The following is a 7620-nucleotide window of genomic DNA, read 5'->3' on the forward strand; positions in this document are numbered from 1 at the left end:
TCTTTCCCTCGCCCCCGCGCTCTTTTTCTCGCTCGCTCCTCCGAGGCGTTATAACTCACTGCTAATCTAATCCGGTGCCGGCTCGCGTGGCGATGTAGTGGTGGTGGTGGCCCGGTACGTCAGACGATTTATAAAAGTGTACACTCGTGCGAAAATACAATGGGCGCTACCGTGCTGCCCGAAAGGAGAGACAAGGGAGAGAAATATAGAGCGCCGAGGTGAGAGAGCGAAGAGGAGAGCTCCCGCGCGCACATACGTACGTAGACCTCCTCCGACATCAGGACGGAGGGGCTGTAACTCCCGTATATCCGCAACACATAATCTCAGAAACCGTAGAGAGGCAGGCGGGCGCGGTAGGGTGGGTAGGCACCCACCGTTCTTCTCCTCCTCCGACACCTCCGGACACACCGGCACCCACCCCTCTCTTCACCCACGACTCCTATCCACTACCGGCACCTCCAAACCAAGCCACGGAGTTGTAGCTGCTAACTTAGTTTGTGAACTGCAAAATCCTCCGCCACCCACGAGGGCATACAAATAATAATTCTTTGTTTCGCGCGCCACGGAGACGTGTAAATACCGGCGTGGCTCTCTCCGGCTTGTAGAGAGTCTGCCAGACCTAACGGGAAGAAGTGAGAGGGAGAAAGAAAGGGGAAAGAGAGGGAAAAGAAAGAGAGAGAGACGGGGTAGATATGAGAGAGGAACCGGGAGAAAGCGGAAGGAGCGTAGTGCGAAGAGGCGAAAAGACCATTCCTGCGGTAACGCCTAAATCGCTCCAACAACTCATCCGCTGAAAGTTGCGACGAGCTTTGAAGATCTACGACGAGAGATGAGGGCTTCACCTCCTTTCCTACAGGAACGATTCTCCACTTTTCTATCCGCGGAGTTGTTTCAGCTATGTGAACATTCTCGCTCCCGTTTCATACGTCAGCTTTTTAAGCGTAAAAATCTCATCGATCCATTTTGAATTAATTTTGAATTTACTTAATTTCGATTTCTATACCGTTACAGAGCGTATGATTAAAATGTATTACAAAGCGTTGTTGAAAATTCTACGAAGAAAATTATTGTATATTAAAATTAACGTTGATAATGAGAACATTTATGTGGTAATAAATGTTAATAAAACATATAATTTGTATGGTGAAATGTTGAAATCATATAATTGATTCGAAATAATGTGGCGGTATGCCACACAAGCGCACCGTAGGACGAAGGCAGACATAATAAAGATGTAGTGTGAAAGGATATTGACCGCGGAAAAGGCGGAATAAGGAGGAAGTCTAGCGATCGACGTCGAAAGTCCAACGCAGTCGTCCTGGACGGTCTGGCAATAACAGAGTAAACTCCGGGAGCCTGGGAGAGGAACGGAGCCAGCCTAGGTAGGAGAAGCAGAGGCGGAAGAAAAGAGAAGTGCTGGAAAACGAGAAGGAGGACAGGGCGGGAGGGAGGGAGATCGAGGTAGGGTGATAGGAGGCGAGGCGAGTCGGTCGACGGAACGAGGGGGACAGGGACGAGAGTCGAGAAAATTGTGAAAGAACAAGCGAGAGGGAAAGCTCGTGCTCGAGCTCCGCGAAGAAAACGCTTCGGTTTATTTCAGTTCGATTTTTCCAGTGTCGCCGTCGCCCTGACGACAATTCGCAGGCGCGGCACAGTCCTCTTCTCTCTCTCTCTCTCTATCTCTTTCTCCTCTCCGTCTCTCACCCTCTTGCCGTTCTACCTCCCACATTCTTTCTTCCCCTCTCTCTCCTACCGATGCTTCACTACTCCTTCTCTATTTCGCGTTCTCTCTCTCCCTCTTCTTCGCCCTCTCTGGTCCGACGGAACGAACGAATGGGTTACGCCCAGATGCGCGCATCGAACCCTGGTCAATAGAGTTGTGTCTCCTCTTCGTGCTCCGGTCCGCCACTCCTCTCCGGCGCCCTCTCCGTTTCGCCGCGGGCAGTCTGTCCTGACGACGTAGAGAGTCCGAAAGGGGGTGTAGCACTTCCGCGGCATGTGCGGGGGAGGGAACGGGGTTGCGTGTAGGTGCGTTGGTCCATCGATACAGGAAAGGGTGGACCCCTCTGCCGACGCCAGGCGGGCAGGAGTTTACCGGGGGTGCTGCGTGGTGAGCGAGCATCCGAGCCGTTGTAGGACCACCCCCCGCGCGATTGGAAATCTATTCCCACCCTCGAAGTCGAACCTCGACCTATCGGAGGGTTCGGTTCGGAGATATTGAGTCTGCGCTCTCTTCTCTCATCGCCGTACTTTGTTCGTCCCATGGTTACGCGCCGCATTACCGTTCTCTCGCCCTCCCTCTCTTTTCTTTTTCTCTTTTCTTTCTCTCTTTTACCTTTGTTGCCATTCCCTAGGCCCAATCATTCGTTTTTCTTCTTTCTGTGTGGTCCTTTCAGCGAGTAGTAAGAGGAGCGAGATAAAAACGGTTTCGTTGTTGTAATGACGCAATGATTTAATGAATATCTTCATAGATCATGTGTGCAACGATGTCTGTAATAAAAAATAATAAGAAGGCTATATAAAGTTATCTAATGAGAAGATAAAGTACGTTGCATTATAGCAGCGATACTTTGTAGAATGATAAGACTATGTATATAATTCTCTATGTATATAATTCTGCTGTAGCCAACTTTCGCAGTTTAATTTTGTTGTTGTAGTTAACTTTTATCGATAAATGTTTTATCTTATTTATATATTTAATTTTGCAACGTATCTTTATACATTTAGTTTAAAATAATCTTCGAAACACCAGTCGGCAATCAATCAGCACATTTATCTCGGTCTACGTGGTACCGATACCGTCTCATTGAGCGATAATTGTTCGATCGTCGACTCGCGTTGCTTCTTTAAATCACGCGACGGTTCATAATTTCGAGAATTGGTGGAGAAAAATTATTTTAACACCGGCGCAACGTGAATTATCCCGGCGTCGGTGCCGTTAAAATGGACTGTAACGCGGGTTTGTATATCACGACATGGACCTGTCGTTAAGTGCGTTTATGTCTCTTTAGTAGCGCTTGCGTGAAATATTTTCGGTCGATGTCGTTGCACGTGCACACGTAACCGGGGCCCCGTGCACGTACACACGCCGCGCGCACCATATTCGACGAGCCAACACTCCCGGGAACGGCCATACCTCATTGCACCGGACAGTGGTCAGATATTTTCACAATAGGTTCCGCGCCGGTGCTTTCATTGCAGGAAACTTCGCGGCTTGTCGGGGTGTTAAATGGCGGAGCGCCATTGAATACGCTTCTACAATACGGTCACTACGCAGTATCGTAACGCGTTTCTACCTTCGGCCGGCGTCCACGATAGAGGAAGGTACGCGCGATATTCTTGATGCCACACTAAAATTCACCCGACGCGAGAACTTCCATTTCTCGCGTTCTCGAGTGCGCGTTGTAAAGCCTGGATCTCGTTCGACGTTCACGGCATGCGGCAGAAACACGGAAGACGTTAAAAACTCTTGTCCTAGGTGTACCTGATAAGTTTGAAACGATCGCGGTGCAAATGACATATGACACATGACACGTGAGAAATGGGTTCACTGCACGGGATACTGAAATTGTGTAATCATTATTACACGGTTTGATATAAGAGAATAAATAATTTCGTCCCGCCGCGCTCAGTAGCTTGGATCTCGGATTCTATCCTCCTTGCGCTCTTTCGTGATTATTAAATTACAAAGTCGACAAGTGGATTTTACTTTACGTCGTTAGCGCAAAACTGCAAATATAGATACACACAAATGCTTCGGTTTATAGTCCATTAGAAGGAGTACTTAAGTATAATTTACCGCATCCTTTTTTTTCTACAAGATTCTGTGTCGAGAAGTTTTACCAAGGAACTATAAGAGAAAGTAGTCTAGAAGCGTGCAAGACAAGGAGAATAGAATTGAGCTTGAAAACCAGGCAAATTGCAAAGATAATGTTGCACGCCCTTGAGTGGATATAGTCACTAAGTATATGGCTTATATCATTTTACAGTTGCAACGTATTAATGTATTCTTTGATATTATAAAATGTTTTATCTCTTTCCGTTCTCGGCCATATATTATTTATACGTCAGCGTTACTGGACGATATTACATTTGAAGTAGCAAGCTGTCCTATTGTTCACATATTGATCATAAAACAAATTTTATGTCGGCAATTAAATCTTGTTTTAACTTCGATAATACGATTTTTAAATTTATATCTAACAGCACAATCAGATATATGAATCAAATCACGTCTCTGCGATATCTTTTGCTACGATAATTTAATATATATATATATATATATATAATTTATAAAAAAGTTATAGATTTATTAAAAATACAAATTTAGAAAAATGTATTACATACAATGTTAAACATACACGCATAATGATTACGCGTTACATCCTTATTCGTTATTACCAATTTATCATTCAGTTTGTTCAATAATCATCAAGATGACGATTTATGCGAGAAAATGGTAGAGAACGAAATCTTCATCCGAAATGATGAAAAACGTCGTCCCGTCTACCAGCCATTTCTTCGACAATGCGTTCGCACCCAGCCGAACGAGCAAGCAGCGACGCACGGCGCCGATAAAAAAGAAGAGAGCTTTCCCCTCTCTGTCCCTTCTTCCCTATTTCGTTCCTTTCTCTATCACAAGCGGAACCCGTTGGGGGCGGTGGCGGTATGTCGAGGACCGTCGAAGGGGTGGCCAGGCAAGGTGGGTGGTGAGCGAGCAGGGCACGGCGGGATGGAAGGCGGTTGTGCGAGAGGGCGCGCACCGAAGGGTGGGACAAGAGAAGGTATAGAAGCTATCGACGTTTTTACGTAACAAATCAGTCGTAACTGCCGCGCCGGTGCTGCGACCGTGCGCGGTGAACGACCAATGGGAGAGCCAGCCGATATTCGATACCCGATCACATCATAGGTTCCTGCCCGCCGCTCGAAACACCGCGGTAGTCCAATAGCCAGATGGGAAAAAGCGTCGAGGAGAGAACGAGAGAGAGAGCGAGGAGGAATTGGAGGAGGTAGGGAGTGACGGCGGGAGGATCAAAGTGGGAGCGAACGGGATCGCGAGAGGGAGAGAAAAGAAGAGAGCGAGAAAGAGGGTGCGCGCATCTACGCCAATGTCGCGGCGATGCGCGCGGGGGTGAAAAGCGCTCCGGTGCTACCGTAGGGTTGGATTGCGATTGCACCCCAACCCGACCAACCTCGTGGCAGGCAATTCGTTGGATTCGCCATTTTTTCTTCTTTCCTTCTTCTTTTCCTCCACTGTTCTCTAGTATAACCCCGAAAACGCGCGGGCGAGGGAGAGGGAACAAGGGCACCGACGCAGACGGTCAACTGACTTATTGTTTTGCAAGACTGGAGATTAATCTCCCCGATGAAAAGTGATTACGCGTATCTCGGGTGTATCGAAATTTCTTTGACAATCTCGAGTTTATCAACCCGATGTTAATAACGTAGAATTACTAAGGAATTACTGATGACGTGACGTGTGCCGTCGCAGCGAAACGTACTTCGCCATTAATGCACGCGACTTCTAAGAGACGCGCTTCGCGCCTTGAAATGAGAAGTGTCATTTATAATTCATCTCCCAGCAGACGAAATTCTAAACGCCTCCAGTTGGTAAGCGCGTATACAAAGCAGAGGAAACTCGATCCTAATATCGCCAGTGATTCTGGATACAGGGAGGATGATAGCGCAGAATTCGCGACGAAAGCGCGAGGGGGAAGGAGCGGACGGTTCTCAGAGTCCATAGGGGTTATATGGGGGACGCAGCGCGAGGGGTTAGGTGGATGTGCAGCGGGCGGAGGGATAGGGGTAGTTGGTGGAAGTAAAGGCGCGAGTGTAGAAGGAGCGTTTTAATCTACGGTCACGCGGAGAAGCGAGACGCTCGGGTCGGTCCTCACTCCCGCGCCCGGATTATAATCAACCCTTTTATCCTAGGCTTTCCATGTCGCTAATTTCCATAATTACACAGACGCTAAAATCACAATATCCTCTGCCGGCAGAAAGGAGTAACCTACGTGAGCTTCCTCCTCATCCTCCTCCTGCCCTGAACGCCGGCAGCGTCACACGAGGAGAATGGTGGTTCCATACAGGGAGAGAGAGAAAGAGAGGCGCGAGAGAGAAAGAAAACGAGAGGAAAACAGGATGAAAGAGGGAGAGTGGTGGGCGTAAGGAAGGGAAGAGAAAGAGAAAAATAGAAGGATAGAGAGAAAGAGAACGGGTGGGTGAAAGGTACAGCTAGGGGGAGGAAAGAGGCGGTGGGTGGAAGCGGCTCGCTAGAGATAAAGGTACTCTTTAGCTAGGATGGCGCTCGCTCGTATGTTTATGCACTCGTATCCGCGTGGCCGGGCATGGAAGTGCCTGGATAACCAGCCAAGTGACAAGCCAGCAGGTCTCCGGATGGCAGGTCCCTGCCAGCGCAAGCATGCCTCTCGACTCGAATTTTGAAAGCCAGCCAACTCGGGAAAGTGGGTTTAAAAGTCTCTCGATAAGTGGCGGCGGACTGCGTCGACGGGGAAGGCTGCGTCGCTCATAGCTACCAGCTACTATTCGTATTCTCGTTGAATTCGGGGGCGGCGACGACATCTATTAGTACGCGCCATTCCGTCAATTTTGAACGCGCCGATTCTACGCCATGAGATTCTCCGTTGCGGAACTCCGAGTAACAATTTCGCTTTTCCGTAACGCGCTCCGCGGCTATTATCAAACTCACCACACGCCGACCATCATCATCCGTTTCGACGTGATGATACCGTCTTTGGAAGTTCACGGAATAATAAGACGCGGAAAGAGACGCAAGAGAGAGTCTCCTTGGGTGCCGACAAACAAAAGCGGCCTTTTAGGCAGGTGATACTTAAGCTGTTTGTCGGCTTAGCAATGCTACTTGGTCACTTAAGTCCCGATGTTCCAGCGCGGAAGGACTCGCCGAGTGACTGGAGTTGACTTTTCTCACTTTAACCTCGCGATGCGATGCTTGGCTTCAGGAGGAGGTGGAGGAGGGGGTTGCTGGGGCTGTATCGAGCGGCCCTCCTACATACATCTATCTCCTCCGACTCACTCTCCTCCTTCCCTCTCCCGGCGTTCCTCTCGCCCGCCCGCTCCATCCTCTTTCCCTCTTTTCCCTCCGACATTCGTGGCCTTCCACCCCTTCCGCCCCTTTTCCAACCTTCTCTGTCTCTTCCACCTTCTCCTCCTCCACCTCCTCCTACGGCTTTGCCACCCTCCCTCCCCCACCTGCCTCCCGCGCAACCTCTCGCCCATCCTTCGCGACTCACCTACCTAAACCCCCCCTTTCCTCAGCCTCTTCTCACCATCATCCTTTTCTCAACCCCGACACCCTTCCGCCCTCTTTCTCGCTACCTCCGTCTCGCGCCGTCTCACTTTCGCTCCCTCTTTCTCTAGGCCTTTACCTCGAAATGCTCCCGCCGACAAACAAACCGCAGACACTTCGCAGTTTTACGCAATCGTAAGTTTCTTCATTTGTTTGCTCGTTTCCACGTTGATTCAAATATTGTTGCACACGCGTGGCGGCGAAGATCCATTAGCACGAAAATATCACCTCGTACGATAAATAATAGATAATAAAGAAAAAGAAAATGCACACGAAGAGATAGAACACGCGAATAC

General features: G+C 48.9%; 1 long non-coding RNA gene across 1 annotated transcript; it reads right to left on the reverse strand.

Moving 5' to 3' along the window:
• Positions 1-1677: 1677 nt before the first annotated feature.
• LOC139780118 (uncharacterized) lies at positions 1678-6898 on the reverse strand. Its single transcript, XR_011720126.1, has 2 exons — positions 6707-6898; positions 1678-2490 (listed from the first exon to the last, which is right to left on the reverse strand). It is a non-coding gene; the product is annotated as an uncharacterized lncRNA (long non-coding RNA).
• Between the last annotated feature and the right edge of the window lie 722 nt (positions 6899-7620).

Source organism: Temnothorax nylanderi, unplaced genomic scaffold (assembly GCF_030848795.1).
Source record: "Temnothorax nylanderi isolate EJ_2023f unplaced genomic scaffold, tnyl_v1.0 TNYL_tig0007_pilon, whole genome shotgun sequence".
Classification (NCBI taxonomy): Eukaryota; Metazoa; Arthropoda; class Insecta; order Hymenoptera; family Formicidae; genus Temnothorax; species Temnothorax nylanderi.